This window comes from Parasteatoda tepidariorum, chromosome 1 (genome assembly GCF_982258835.1).
Source record: "Parasteatoda tepidariorum strain Cologne lab strain chromosome 1, Ptep-v5.0, whole genome shotgun sequence".
Taxonomy (NCBI): Eukaryota; Metazoa; Arthropoda; class Arachnida; order Araneae; family Theridiidae; genus Parasteatoda; species Parasteatoda tepidariorum.
In genome coordinates, this window is record NC_141755.1 from 117,021,914 (window position 1) to 117,037,692 (window position 15,779).

The 15,779-nt window shown below is 26.2% G+C and overlaps 1 protein-coding gene across 5 annotated transcripts in view; it reads left to right on the forward strand.

Annotated features, from left to right (window-relative positions):
• Positions 1-14,405, forward strand: part of LOC147816764 (transformation/transcription domain-associated protein-like) — a 39,944-nt gene extending 25,539 nt beyond the window's left edge. For all 5 annotated transcript variants that reach the window (XM_087150953.1, XM_087150947.1, XM_087150960.1 and 2 more), the window contains one exon: positions 14,241-14,405. The gene's annotated coding sequence lies outside the window, so the exon portion shown is untranslated. The remainder of the gene's footprint in view (positions 1-14,240) is intronic.
• The last annotated feature ends 1,374 nt before the right edge of the window (positions 14,406-15,779 follow it).

A 15,779-nucleotide genomic window follows, 5' to 3' on the forward strand; every position in this document is an offset into this window, starting at 1 on the left:
ACAATTGGGTGTATTGTGTGTAAAATTCTTCAATCTGCTTAAAATTTCTTGTGATATGGTAAAGTATGTTAAAAGTAAAATTAAGATTAAAGGGTCCAAACTATTTAGACCATATTTCTCAGACTTCTGCTACTCTTATATTTTAGGTGTCAGAAATCCGAATCCGTCGAATCAAAGGTATGTTTATTCAGAGAAAGTTTGTAATTTCGTAACTTAAAATATTGTCTGCCTTAATTACTTAACATATTTTATGTCACCCGCACGAACCATTAAGATTGAGTCTTAGAACATGAAGATCTGATCATTAGATCAAAAGTTATTCAAGGTAGTCCATTTATTATTTTACATACATATTCAGCATATTTGCGTTAATTAAAATAAAGTGAAGGAGCTGAACATTCTCTGAAACTTTATTTTAAAAAAAATTCTTGAGTTTTTGCAAAATATGTAAAAAGAGTTATAAAACATGAGCCTCTGCAACTTTTGGAGGCTTTCCTGACTAAACAATTGGAACAATAATTTTTTTTATCATATGCATTTTTTTAAAAATAGTTTTGTAAAAAATCTGTCTGTCCCTGAAAACCTGCAAGCTTGATGTATGTTTCTGTGTTGTGAATGTTGTCAGGGGATAAACTTCTTTTTTTTTAAATTTATAATTAATCATAACATGTTTTTCAAAATGATTTCTGATCCAAGTTATTTGCTCTTCATTTGATAAAAGTGGTACTTCCTCTTTATAATTCATCTAGATTTTTAGTTTGATAACAAAAAATAGTTGATTTAATTTGTTTAATAATTAGTTTGTAGTAAATAAATCATCTTACATTTTCTTAGTGGTATTAAGAATTTTAATTGTAGTATTGTTAAGAAATGTTATATATTATTTATATGTTTTAGAGTTTAGGTCTTTTAATGTGAAAAGAACTTTTTAAAAAAAATCTGATTGAAAGAAAGTTTTTAATATTTAATATATATCTTTTTAACAAATATGATTTTGATGAACCCTGCTAAAATTCTCTGATGTTTCGCTCGGGCCACCACAACCCTAAACACGAAATTACCTGGTATAGTTTTTTGCAATGCTAGTAAATTGTTTGTTTGCTAAAACTACTTTGACAGAATGACCTTAACTAATATTTTTGTTAATTTAAAATTGAAGTTCTTTTTTTTTAAAGTTAAAATCAATCTTAGCGATTATATATAATAGTAAAATAGTCAGATTCATTTAGGCTCTGCATTCAATAAATTCGATAAATAATATTAACTTTTTTATTATTACTAGTATTAAGAATTTTGGTTGCAGTTTTATTCTTAAATGATAGTAAATATTCAAATATTTTATTAAAATTTTGATCTTGAAATGTGAAGAGAGTTTTAAAAAAAAAATCTGATTGAAATAAAAAAATTCAAATGTTAAATCTGTATTTTTTTAAACAAAACATGATTTTAATATTGATAAAATGCTTCGCCCTGGACTACTAAAACCCGAAACATTTAGTTATAGGTTTAAAATTTTGATCTTAAAATGTGAAGGGAGTTTTAAAAAAATCTGATTGAAATAAAAACATTCCAATGTTAAATCTGTATTTTTTTTAAACAAAACATGATTTTAATATTGATAAAATGCTTCGCCCTGGACTACTAAAACCCGAAACATTTAGTTATAGGTTTTTTTAATTATTTTTTGTTTTATTTATTTATTTATTTTTTTGCTGTATAAGTAAGTTAATTATCTGTTTACTAAAACTTACTAATACAGAAAAGTCTTAACTAATAATTTTTTTAATTTGTATAACCAAAAAACTTGACTGATAGTTTATATTTTCTCAGAATTAAAAAGGAACTTCGAAGACCTATAAATAAATGTAAAATTCACCTCATTGATTAATTATTTTTATTTTTTAAACTCTTAAAAAAGCATTTTCATTCGTTGTTTATTTGATTTGATTACCTGATTATACAAAATGCCAGTAAATTTATTAAAATTGTCTTTATTACTTTTCGTTCAAAATGAACATTATGAGACTTATTTAATAAATTTAAAATTTCTTGTTTCAATGAACATGAAACCTTTGAACATTGTGATAAAGAGCTTTATTTATGCATAAAGTTCAGTCAGTAGCAGTAATTTATAATTATTTAATTTTAAAAAATAAATAAATAAATTCTTACAAATTTAAAAGTCGCTGTTTCAATGTTCGGCTTTTTTACAAAAGTGAAAAAATGCTAATCATGAAGGAGTGAATTTTACTTTCAAGGTGATGCAGAGCAATAACCTCTTTCAATTATGAATAAACTAAGACCAAAATTTGCTTTTATAAAATTTTAGACTTTGCAATTTTTTTAAAAATGAGCTGGGTTCAGCACCCTCAATTCTAAATGAATAAGATTTTTAATGATATTGTTACTATTACTTAAGTAAAAAATAATTTTATAATTTTTTATCTATTTGTCTCCATCTGGTATATACCATCTATGTCATAAGCTGCTGATTTTACTCAAATCACTCATTTTTATTAAGCAAAAATGTTTCAAGTATGTTCTTTTTAAAATTTTTGTGCGGGAAATGACTCATGATAGTCAAAAAGTAGTTATTCAGAGATATACTCATGATAGTTATTCAGAGAAAGTATGTTTATGTATGTGATTTAAAATATTGTCTACATTAACAGAGTGGCCACCCACCTGGAAAACCTTGAAAACCTGAAATTATCAGGGAATTTTTTTATACTGGAAAAAACCTGGAACAATCAGGGAAATTTGGATAAAAACCTGGAAAAATCAGGGAATTTTAAAGAAAAGCTGGAATTTTTTTTCTTAGATATTTTTTTTAATTTCACTTATCTAAATTATTTACTAATTTTCTTAATTTAAATTATTTCATCCATTATACCCACATTTTTTAGACGGAAATGTGTCTCCAAACAGTTAAAATGTTATCAACTCAGCTATACTTTGCTTGCATCAAAATTCACTCTTTTATAACCCTGTTAAACTAGAATGCCACATAAAATTCTCCCATAGTTGCTAAACAAATTTAGAAATCTTTGATATCTATGAAGACTATGCGACTGGCAATTTAGGAAACGCAAAGATTGTGGTGGCCGTGGAAGAAGGGGTTAGGACAGTGTTTCCCAACCTTTTTTGTGCCATGCCCCTCCTAAGCCTTTCTAAGATTCTTATGCCCCCCCCCCCCATGTAACATATACATAATTTTTAATATTAAAAAATTGAATTGTTCACTTAAGAAACTTAAATAATAGGTTTTAGGAATAAATCACTAAGAAATTGTTAACAAAACACAGTAAGTAAATTTTCAAAACGTATAATGAAAAACTAAAATTCATTTAATAAAGATTTTTCTACAATAATTTAATATTTTAATTAATTGAGATCCTTGCTCTTCATGCTTGATGTACAGAGATTTTATGTTAGGTTCCAATTTAGTTAGATTCAGTCTCAAGTCTCCCCGTTGTATTACATCCAGACTATTTTTTTTTTACCAGTAAATCATTTACAGCACTAAATCCACATTCAGCTAGATATGAAGATGGAAACTGTAACAATAGTTTTCATACACATTTGGTTGAATTTGGGTATTTGATTTCTGTTTCCTCACAAAGCCATGCCATCACTCCTTTTATATTAAATACAGTTTTAACCGACTCATAATTTTGCATTTCTGCGAGTTCTTCTTGATACTGCATCTTTGATATATCAGACAAATCCACTAACATTGACTGCATCATCCGTGTTGGAAAATCAATTTGTTTTAAATCAGAAAATCTTTCTTGTAAATCAGCCGATAGAATTTTCAGATGATCGACAATAACAAGTAAAGCTGTGTCATTTACTTCACATTTTTGGAGCCAATGAAACTGTTCAAAGTTTTTGTTGTTAATATACTTCTGACATAACTCAATAAGGGTAATGAAACCAAATATCTTCGCTTTTGTATCAACAAGAGTTTCATTTACTCCTTGAAGTTACTTATTTAATATATTTAGTTTTTCAAAGATATCGGCTAAATAACTCACAAATATTTTACCATTGACTGTTAACAGATACTTCATTTCAGGTTTGTCGTTTAAAAAATCGCTAAGTCACATAATATTTATTGGCCCCAATTATTTAAGAATTTACTTTTTTCTTTCAATTTTGGTACCGAAATCTAGCATTGCATTTAAATGGCCCGGAGCAAAAGGGTTAAGCTATTGTCGAGTCCATTTTCGAATTGCCCCCCTTAGCAATCAAATTGCCCCCCAGTGGGGCGTGGGCCCCACGTTGGGAAACACTGGGTTAGGATATTTGCTTCTATTTTTAAATTCTGTCCGTGGGCAAACTTGAGCCATTTATGGCTCAAGTTTGTTTCGATGCTTTAGTGGTAATGTTTTTCTATTTTGACAAAATGAGTCAAAATGTTTTTGCATTTTTAACTGTATAAAAATATCCAAAAATTAGTTAAGCATAATTAATAATAAATTTTATATTGCACTCTTTCTCTGAAAGCTTTTGTACTCCCATTCAAAGAAATCTGTCAATTATTTTTTTTCACCAAACCAACAAATCAGTTTTTTTACAATTGCTAACATCAATGTTTGTCTACAAATTGTTGCATTAATGCTAATTTTTTCTATTTCATTTTTACCTTTATGACATATTTTAATTTAAAAAAGAAAGATTTTTTTAGAACTAACTATATATTAATATTCAATTTTACTGCTTGTCGATAAATATTTGATTTTTAATTCAAAATTCGAATTGTGTAGTTATAAGTAAAAAGCTGGCAAAGACTAAGGAATGTATAGGAATCATAAAAAATGATGTATAAACATAAAATATAATTTTTTTTATTCATATGTGTTTAGTCGGAAGAAGGAAAACGAAACTTATGTTTTTAGTTTTGTGCTGTACAAGATTCTTGTTATTAAAACAAAAACAATTAACCATACTAAACTAAAAAACTGTGTGTTTAGATTGGAATTCTTTAAATGTTTTAATTTCAAGTGAGGAAAAAAATAATCAAAGTGTAAAATTTAAGGAATTTTATCTATTTTTTTCTTTAGAGTATAGAATAAAAAATTAGACAATTTTACATTTGTGGCATTTATTTTTGTATTTTGAATCTCTGGAAATAAAAATGCTAATTCCGAACAACATTATTTAAAAATTTGTCTTGAGATATTGGTTTAAAGAAAATGTTATCAATGAATTTTTTTAAAATACTGGTAAGATAAAATACAGTATAATGTAGTATACAGTACAGCTTTATATTGAAATGTAATTACAGTGACTCACAAACAAAAGTGTTTGTACACTTATGACTTTCAATGAAATAAGACTATCCATTAATTAAAATGAATATTTCAGAATGGATATTTAATAATAAAAAATGTATTCTAATCTTAACAAAACTGTATGGAATATTTTAAAAACAAAGGAAAAGTTTATTTTGAAGAAATCAATCATCAAAAAGTCATCATCAAACTTTATCCTCATCATCATCAAACTAAAAATCAATCATCAAACTTTATCCCACAAAAGCCATTGTACACTTTCAAAAAAAAATTCTGTTTTTGTAAATATTCTAATTTTTTATTAAATTAACATTTAGTAGTTTCCTTTCGCATCTACTATAGCTTTTATAAGTTTGTAAATATAAACTAGTTTTTTTTTTTGTCGGGAGAAATTTGTTCAGAATATTTTTTTAAAAATTTTGCAGAAATTTTTGCATCACTCTATTGCGAATTTATGAATTTTTCCACAAATTTTATAATTTTAATCTCTGATATGAAGTCCTCCTTTTATGCATTTTATCATATATTGCACAGTGCATACCTCTTATGATGACAAATAATCAAATTTGGTCCATTGTTTTATTAGGACCACGAGCCGTCTTTAAATAATAAAATATTACGAAGTTAGTAAGCAAAAATTAAAATATAATTTTGCTATCGTAAATTTTATACTAAATTGCAAAAAAATAAATGAAAAATTAAATGAATAATAATTAAATAAAAAAATTAAAGTAATTGAAGATAATTTTAATTCTGAAATCCGATAACATTTAACTGATCGATGGTTTTCGTCGGTTAAAATGTTTGTTGCTATTTGATTATTGATGTCTTAAAAATTAACTTTTGCTTTGTTTTTAAAATATTCCATGCAGTTTTGCTAATAATAGATTACACTTTTTATTATCAAATACCCATTGTTAAATATTCATTTTAATAAATGAATTTTTATTTCCTTTTTCAATAAAAGTTATAAATGAGGGAACACTTTTGGGAGCCACAGTGATTATAAAAATTAATAGATATATAATCACCTGAAACGGTTTTCCTTTACTTAATGAAAATATATTAAACAATACTTAAACGAGGTTTTATTGGTCATTCTGTTTTTGCCATTTTGTAGGTACACTTTGAGCAAATACTACTTAAAGTAAAACATTAAAAAAATTTATTCAATAAAAGCAATATATCCTACAAGCTAAGCACATTATTTTCTCCACGTGTCTTAATTTTTTAAAAATTAATGTTGTACCAAAACATTAAAAAACAAAATCTTGTCAAAAAAAAATTTTTTTTTTCAAGATACGTTAAAAAAAATGACTTTTTGAATTAAATATTTTATAATAACGACATTTTTCTTGCACATGTCCTATACTTTATAAGCAAAAAAACATGGACCTGGAAATTTTAAAATTTTTACCTGGAAAACCTGGAAATATCAGGGAAATTTGAAATCTGATTTGAGTGGCCACCCTGATTAATTAATCAGCATATTTGAGGTCACCCCCTCGAGCCATTAAGATTGATTCCTAGAAGGTGAAAATCCGATCACATTAAATCAAAAGTCATTCAGGGTGTTTCTTTTTTATTTTGTCCACTATAAGGCAACTTTGTTAAAATCTTTAATGTAAAAATTAATTGAAACTGTGTCATAAAACAATAAAGAATAAAAAAAGTTTTTTTATTTCCAAAAAATATCGAATTTATTCAGTATTAATTCATTGAATATTTTCTTTTCATTCACCTTGTATGAAAGTGGTTATTCAGCTAGCATACATATTCTAATGTGTGATTTTTCATTCCTAAATTTTTACTGCAGGAACAGTTTTTCATTTCTTATAAAGGCAAGATATATATATTTGGGAAACTACAAATGTTCTTAAAAGATAACATTTATTTTAAAGCTAAGAAAACCTAATTTTATAAATTTGTCAAAAACTGTTCTTATCATTCTTTGTCATAAATCATGAATAAATTCGAAAAATTCAGTTTTTGTGAGTTATTTTAAAATCTCTAAAAGTATCTAGAAAAAATGAAATGTTGTAAGTTTTTTTCCTAAAAATGTAAACAAAGTCTGAATTTATGTCACTTTTCAGATATGAATACATATTATTTTATTTTTACTTAGTGTTTGAAAGTCTTAATGCCTAAATAATGTTTATTTCATAAAATACTGCTCAAGTTTGGCATTTAAGAAACTTAAAATAAAAAAAAAATCAATCATAAATAGTTTGAAAACAAACAATTTAGTATCATGGATAATAATTATTGAGGAAAAACTGTAATGATGGATTCATGTTTGAAATCTAACATCTTAAATATACCAAGGAATAAAGGACAAAAAATGCCAGAATGTGTAAGTTTAATGTTGAAATGTGCATGTTTTTTACACATTCATCTTTTACTGATACATTTTGCTTAAAAAATTTTAAAGTATTTGCTCGGTATTGTTGTTGTTGACCAAGATGCACAGAGCGAACCATTAAAAATTAATTTCCTCAGTGAAGTTTTTACCCAATCTGCTAGGTATTCCTGCTAGGTCCCCCCCCCTTACTTTGCATTTTATAATTTTTTTTTTCGTGGGTCAATGTAAATTTTTTATGATCTTTCTTACAAAAATATATATATATATAATTTTTTTTTTCATGGAAGTATATGATAAAATAACTCTCTTTAGTAATTTGGCACTGAAGCATTCTTCTTGGATCTAAAAGTCATTGCTCTTGTTAACTTTATTAATCTGTAATTTTTTTTTCATTTGCAAATTTTATGAATGAAAATTTTAATTGTTTTATTTTCTTTCATTTTGAATTTGATCAAGTAATGCTTTATAAAATAGAAGCATGTGTAACAGTTAAAATGCCTCTTGACATACTTTTTTTTTGTAAGTCCAAGGCAAGGAATTTAATTTTGTTACATTAAGAGTGTTTTTTAAAGCTCTTTCACGAAAAAGATTATAAAGTTGACCACAGCCTTACACTCTAAGAGAATTTACAATTATATGCATTTGTGAAGTCGAAATTCAGGTGTGGTTGGAAGTTGTATCGTATAATTGACTAATTGAAGATAGTGATGAAAAACAGGATAATGAAAAATGAAGTTGAAGATGAAAATTAAATCATAAATTATAATAAAACTTTTATTTAGTAGTATTTGTGGAGCTCAAGATACAAAAATCATATTTTATCAATAAGACTTGAAAGCTAAATAAATTTTGCACAATAATATTAATAAGGACAGGCCATAGGAGTTAAATCTCCCATGACCCACTTAATGAAAAGCTAAATTAAAAAGTAATTGAATTGCTCCCCACAGACAGTTAGAATCATGAGAAGAGATCTGAGGTTGGTGATTTATCGAAAAATAACATAGCCGAAAATAAAGCCAGTCCCCCATAATCAATATTAGGTTTGAGAAATACCTTGGCAGTCACAAATCGCCAGCAAGACTGTGAGAATTACTATAACTGTGTAACTGAAACATATTTGTGGTAAGAATTTTAAGAATAAAGAGTTATAAATAATTAAAAAAAATTCTATTAAGCGCAACAGTGAATGAATGAGTCTGCTTTAGTATTGAAATAAAAAGTTAGTCGCTACATTGATCAATGAGAAAAGAATAAAATATTTTATATTCGCTATTTATAAAAATTAACTAATTGATTTAATTTAATTATAATTTGATTAAGAATGAGTAAAAAAGCAAGTTTAAGAAATTAAGGAAATTTTAAAAGCTAGAAAATATATAATGTCCATTGTGGCATCACAACACTATCTTGCCCTAGTGAATTATCCTGACTATAGAATGGGCAAAAAATTTAAATATTTTAAAAGTTATTCAGCTTTTTTAAAACTGTCAACTTAGAGAAATTTTTCTTAATGAAAATTATTTAAATCGAAGACTTAATTCTTATCCCAGATAATGTAGCATTGGAATAATTGTTCAAGTATTAAAATGTAAAACCAGTTTCCCAAAAGTGACTTTTCTTCATATTGATGCTTTACTTCGTTTTTAGAATTAGCATGGATAATAATATTGGCTAAAGAAAGGTCAAACATGAGCGGGGCTTTCATGTGTTATAGAGGACAGGGAAAACAGTTTTTTTATAAAATACCTGGAAAATTCCTACATCATACCTAGAAAATAACCATTCTCAGAATTTTCAATAACAGTAATCAGTTATTATTTTATAAAATTCTACTTTTAAGTGAAATTTTTCTATGTATCCATTCTCATTCAATTATATGGTTTTGCTCACAAAATCTAATTTTTGACATAACGAATAAAACAAATCAAAGTTTTCTGATAAAAAATTGCATGATATTGGTATTAATAAAATATGATATGAATTTCCATTGAAATTTATCTGATATACCTGGAAAAATCAGGGAATTTTTTCTTAAATTGAGTGGCATCTAGGATGACCCAACAGTTGTTGCAAACTCACAGCAGGTATAAAAATAGCTTATTATTCACACAAAAAAGGAGCTTTATTTCATTTGATGACCGAGTCTTTAAAAAATATCCTATAACTTAATCCTATGGTCAATGACTCTTTGAGATGAATAAAAAAAATAGTGTATCCCTGATGGTTACAAATTATTGTAGCGATTTTAAATCATAAAAAATAAAATCAAACAAAATGCAAAAGTATTAAAAATACTTAGAGACATTTTTAATGAGTTTCCATTTAACATTAAGTAAAATATTAAAATTCAAAATTATTATACAAAAAATGGCCAAAATTTTAGCATGTAAAATTATGTATACAATTCAATGTACTAAATTTAAATTAAGATTCTAAAATAAATAAAAATTATATTGTATTATTCTGATTTGATTTCTGTTATTAAAATTCTCAAGGTGTCATTACCATTCTTATACAAATTTTAAGATGTATGGAATTTGTCCTACACCATAGCTACCAACTCTACTGGATTTTGCCATTTTTTTCTGCATGTAATAAAAAATTTTCCTCGTTTTTGTACATTTTTGAAAATTCTCTATAATTGAGGGAGTTTTCTAGTAAAAAAAAAATCCCTATTAGAATAGAATTTTTATACATTTTATGTCTCGCTTGAATATTTAGATAAGTATTATGAATACATAATGAAGTGGGTCTCACTTAAAGTAATCAGTTTAAAGCTTTCCTATCTTTCTTTTTCTTTGTTCTAAAAATTTCAGTTTCTTTTTATTCAGAACACCCTTTTTAAATTATAAAATCTTTTAATTATCAATGATTATTTACTTCTCTACTGCTATTTAAGATTATGAGTTAACATGAAACTGAAAGTTTCGAATTCATATAATGTCAATCACAAATGAAAAATATTGCAGACCATTTATGTATATTAGTGTAATAAAGGTTTCGTATTTTGGTAACAATAAAAATCCCGAAAATTCCCTATATGTAAAATATTTAGTATATTCTGCCGGAAACCAAATATTGTTACTTTTGTAAAAACTTTTATATATTTTGTACAAAGACTTATCTAGTACTAATAAAAAACAAAAATTTTCAATAATATTAAAATCAACTCATAAAGGGTAAGGATGTTAATGACAGCAATAAAAATGGTTCAACTTACTTTATTATTCAATATACCTAAGCAAGATTGCTAAATATTTCCATACAAATATTCTTTTTTCATTCTAAATCAGCTGCTACTAAGAATAAATGTTATTTGAGTTACAGTAATTTCCGGTAAATAGGCCGCGGCCTATACGTGTTTAAAAGTTGGGCTGTCACGATGCGCGGCCTGTACGCCGATGCGGCCTATATGTAGAATTTTTTTATCCCATCCCACAAGTGAGAATTTTTTGATCATGGTGGATTTATTCAAAATCAGATGTTTAGCAAAAATTTTCCAAAATAACGAACCTAATTCGTAATGTTTACTCTGGTAACGTTTTTCTTTCTTATTTTTTTAAACGAATTTGCCGAATTTCGGATCGCTTTCGGAAATTCCAATATGGCGCCCATATATTACGATAATTCAATTATACTGTTAATTTCCGAAAATTAATTAATTACAATAAATTTAGTTCAGTTTTGATCGTAGATTATGATGGGGTGACTTTAAAAATGTCCCATCTTAAGAAATTTCATTAATTAAAATAATTATCTATATTATAGAAATAACAATATATATTTTTAATAAGCTAACAACTAATGATTAAAAAACAAGCTAACAACTAAATACAATTTAAAAATAAAAACTAGCTTTCAAATAATAAAAAAAATAGCAATTAATATCTAATAAAAAACAAAAGAGATTGATTTACATCGAATAAAAAGAAGCCTCAAAAGGGATAGAATTCATTTTGTATCCCACTTGGTAGTTTCAATTTCAAAAGGGTGTGGCTAATTTATGGTCAAACTGGAGGGGGAAAAAATGGGGACAAATGAGTAGAGCATTTCCACAGCTGTCAAGATTGATTTATCAGTTTCTTCCAACTTGCATTTCTTTATTTTGTTCATTGGAAATGCAGATGTTTTTACTTTTCCCTTTATTTTAAACTGCTTTTAGAAACAGATGTTTCCTTTGACTCAGATTTGTTTTCATGTTTTTTTGTTTTTTTTAAATAAAGTTACTTCATCAATAATAAAATAAAGTTACTTCATCAGAATAAAATTCAAATAAAAAGAGAATTATACTGATTTTTTTTTTCTCTTGTTAATAAAAATTTCTTCTAAGAAAAAAAAAAAGAAAAAGCGATCAGATTAAGTGCTGAATATCGGGCAGTGAAGAATCAGATTTCGATGGTTTTGAATAGATATATGCTCAAAAATATTTGAAAAGTATAAATAAATAAATGCTGATTTATTTTGTGATTAGTTTATTTTTTATCACATACGCATCCTTGACTTAGGATCATTCTCAATTCATTTTTTTTTTTATGATATGTATACATAAAAATGATGATGATAATGTAATGAGTATACATAAAAAAAAATATTTATCAATAACTTTTTTCTAAGTATAGAGTTTATGTTTTAAAGATTATTATTTTTTATGAGTATTTTCACACGTGTGATATTTGATAAAAATCGATGATCGATCGAAAAAACGAAAGTGCGGCCTTTACGACGGTGCGGCCTATAAGATGAAAATTGAAATTTTTAGCGATGTTTTTTGCGGGTGCGGCCAGTACGGCGGTGCGGCCTATTTACCGGAAATTACTGTACTAGTGGCCATGAAACTGTTGAATGGTAAGGATGTAAAATGCTGGGAAGTCAAACTTAGTGCAAAAATATTTTTAAAGTGCAGTGAAACATAAAGAAACAACTTAGTTTTAAATTTTTAATATATGTGGTAATCATAGTTTTTTTTTCATGATCCATTTTAATTTTTATTTAAAGATTGGATAGAGCATGAAAGACCTTTTAGTATTTATATTTATCCTGATTAAAGGAAGGTAGTATGTAGCTCTGTAATTAAAATAAAATATTTTATTTTTATTTTAAACTTTTAATATTTAAAAAGAGAAATAGAAAATTTTCCTTTTTTTTATATTTAATAATTTTAATTTAGGTTTTATGTTCAACAGTTGAATACACTGTCTTAGAGATGAATCTAGTCTAGTTGAAAATTTGTTTTTATATTGCTATTAGAAACTGTTTTAAATATTGAAAATAATTATTAGGGAAAAATTTTATTTATTAAAAAATTCAGTTATTTTATTTTGATTTGAAAAGCACGATGTAAAATACTATTGCAGATTCTTATAAATGCATATTTTTTTCATACTTTTTTTAAATTGTTGTTAGAAAAATTATATATTTTTTTAAAAAATTTCATTTCTCATTTTTTGACATATTACTTTAAATATAATTACAGATTTCAAAAAATGTTTTTTTAAAAAAAAAGCGTTTTAAAAAGTTTCAACTGTTGGAGCTATTTTAACTCTTCCACAGAGCCCTAGAGTTCCACGGAATGTCATTTGGGTACCATTGTTCTAGAGTGTGATCCACGTATATATAGTTAAATTCGCAAACTATTTTTAATGTATTTCAAGATATTTTCATTGAAATCCAGCCAACTGAATCCATGAATTGTATCATTAAGAATGAGCCATAATTATGTTATAAAATAATATTAATTAATTAAAATAACTTACATCGTGAATCGAAACAAAGTTATAATATCTCACCTTAATTCATAATAGCCATCGGTGTACAAGAAAATACTCGTTTTTTCATTTTATTCATTTATTTATTTCAAATGGTTAACTGTGAACAATTTTGGTTACGGACAACTTGAGATCCTAAAGCATTTGTACTCAGTTAAAAGTTTTCATAGTACTGCCCTGATATCTTGTGTTCTGTCATTCTAGACTTGTTCTATGTCAATTTATAAAAGAGATATCTGAGCACCTGAAAATCATGGAAAGTCACGGATTTCAGTGTTGAACAAAATTTGTCATGAAATGTCATGATTTTAGTTTTTTTTTTTTTTAAATCATAGAAAGTCATAGATTTAGGTCGCCAAAAAAAATCTTATTTTTTAAAACTGAAAATTCAGAATATTTGAATTAGTAACAAAATTCCCACTCACAGTCATATTTCATTAAAATATAAAATGTTTTTTTTTCCCTGTTCTTTATTAAATTATGATGTTCTTTCAAAAAATGAAAGAAAGAACATCATTTCTAGAGGGAATTATCTTTTAAACTTCAGTGATTTCAAGTTTTTTTTATTTTTTTATTATTTTTATTTTACACTTTTAAAAAGAAATTTGCAAAAAAAATGTAACTTCAGTAAGTGAAAATTTCTTCATAAAAATTTCTTGAAATTATTCATGGTAAGTCATGTATTTCAAAATCTGAAATGTAGCAGATACCCTGTATATAAAAGTTTCTTTTATGGCTGTAAAACTTCATTATCATTCTATAATTGTAAATCTATGTTATAAAAAGGTAATAACAATTTACTTTTTATTGCAGTATATGTATCGAGAGTCCTGTAAAGAAGCTAAGTCTGAAACGTCTTCTGAGAAAAGATACAAGAAATAATTATATTAATGTTATTTTTTTCACCTATTGCAGAATATATTGTACTTATTTTCTAAATATTTTAATGGCTCTGTATGTAATAAAAATATAATTCAATGCGTGTTCTCCTTTACTTCCGAAAACAAGGTTGTCAGAAATTATTTGAAGAAAAAAAAACTTATTTTTTAAATCTAGTTTTATTTCTTTCACATTTATTAAATCAAAGCTCAGAGATCAGATAAAAGTTATATTATTTACTTAATAATAATTAATTAATAACAATGTAACCAAAGAGCTACTGTTTCTAACTTAAAGTGGTTAAAATTAATATGCAATTAATACAAACTAATCACTGAATAAAGTTGTTATACATGGTTGCTTTTAATCAAGCTCGACACCCTCATGAATGTGTGGATCGAAGGTCGGGTTTGTCCTTAAGATATCGAATGTGGATTCATATTTAAACTACAAACTATTTATATCTAAATTATTTCAATTATAAGCATTACACTCCTTTATTTTCGAATTATTATTGTCTCACAACCTTCGCAGACTGAGCCAAGATGGTTACCCTCCCGCACACTGAAGCCAGTGATGCTTAACTTCGATGATCTACTGGGAACCATGTCTTAACGATAAGCTCTAGTGCGACAACTACAACTAATTATTATTAATAGCTGCGTTTGAGGGGTCGAACACTAATTTCTTTATAATTTTTGGATCAAAAGAGATTGATATCAATACCAAATCCAAGGATATATGTCAAAATTTTCAAAAGCATAAAAAATATTTATTAAACATTTTTTTATTTTGTCCATTTCACCCTAGATACTGGTATTGCTAAAATCAATGATGATGCAAGTAAGATATGACGCGGGTTTTAAAAAAAATCTGTACCCTTCATTTAGTGTCTACTTGAGTCTATTTCGGTTACTGGCATTGTTCTCTTTTGTTTCTAATTTTTATTAATTGCTGCATTTGAGGGGATCAAATAATAGATACATTAATGATTTTTAATAAATTTTTGGTTCACAAGGGAACTTCTTTGATATAAATCCCAAGTCAAAGGACTGGTGCCAAAATTTTCAAAAACAGATACATATGTTAAAAAATTATTGAACATTTTTATTTTGTCCATATAATAATAGGTAGTTGAAACAGGTGTCTCTAAAATAATGTTGCATTTATAATATGAGACGAGGTAAAAAAAAATATGTGTTGCCTGCATTTAACCTGTATAAAAATATGGTCCTATACCTCCCTCTAATATTAACCTATTATATTCAAATTGAACCACATATTATATTACCGGGTAATTGTGTACCCTACCAGAGGAAATAATAATAGACTTTGTATCAGGTACACAATGTGGCCCTGTAGTTTGCTATGTATGTATATTAAAAATAGTCTTCTGAAAAGCTTTAAAATGAGGAAATTCATCTTCTAAAGAGCTTTAAAAATTCGAAGTCATTTTTCACTATTAACTAACGC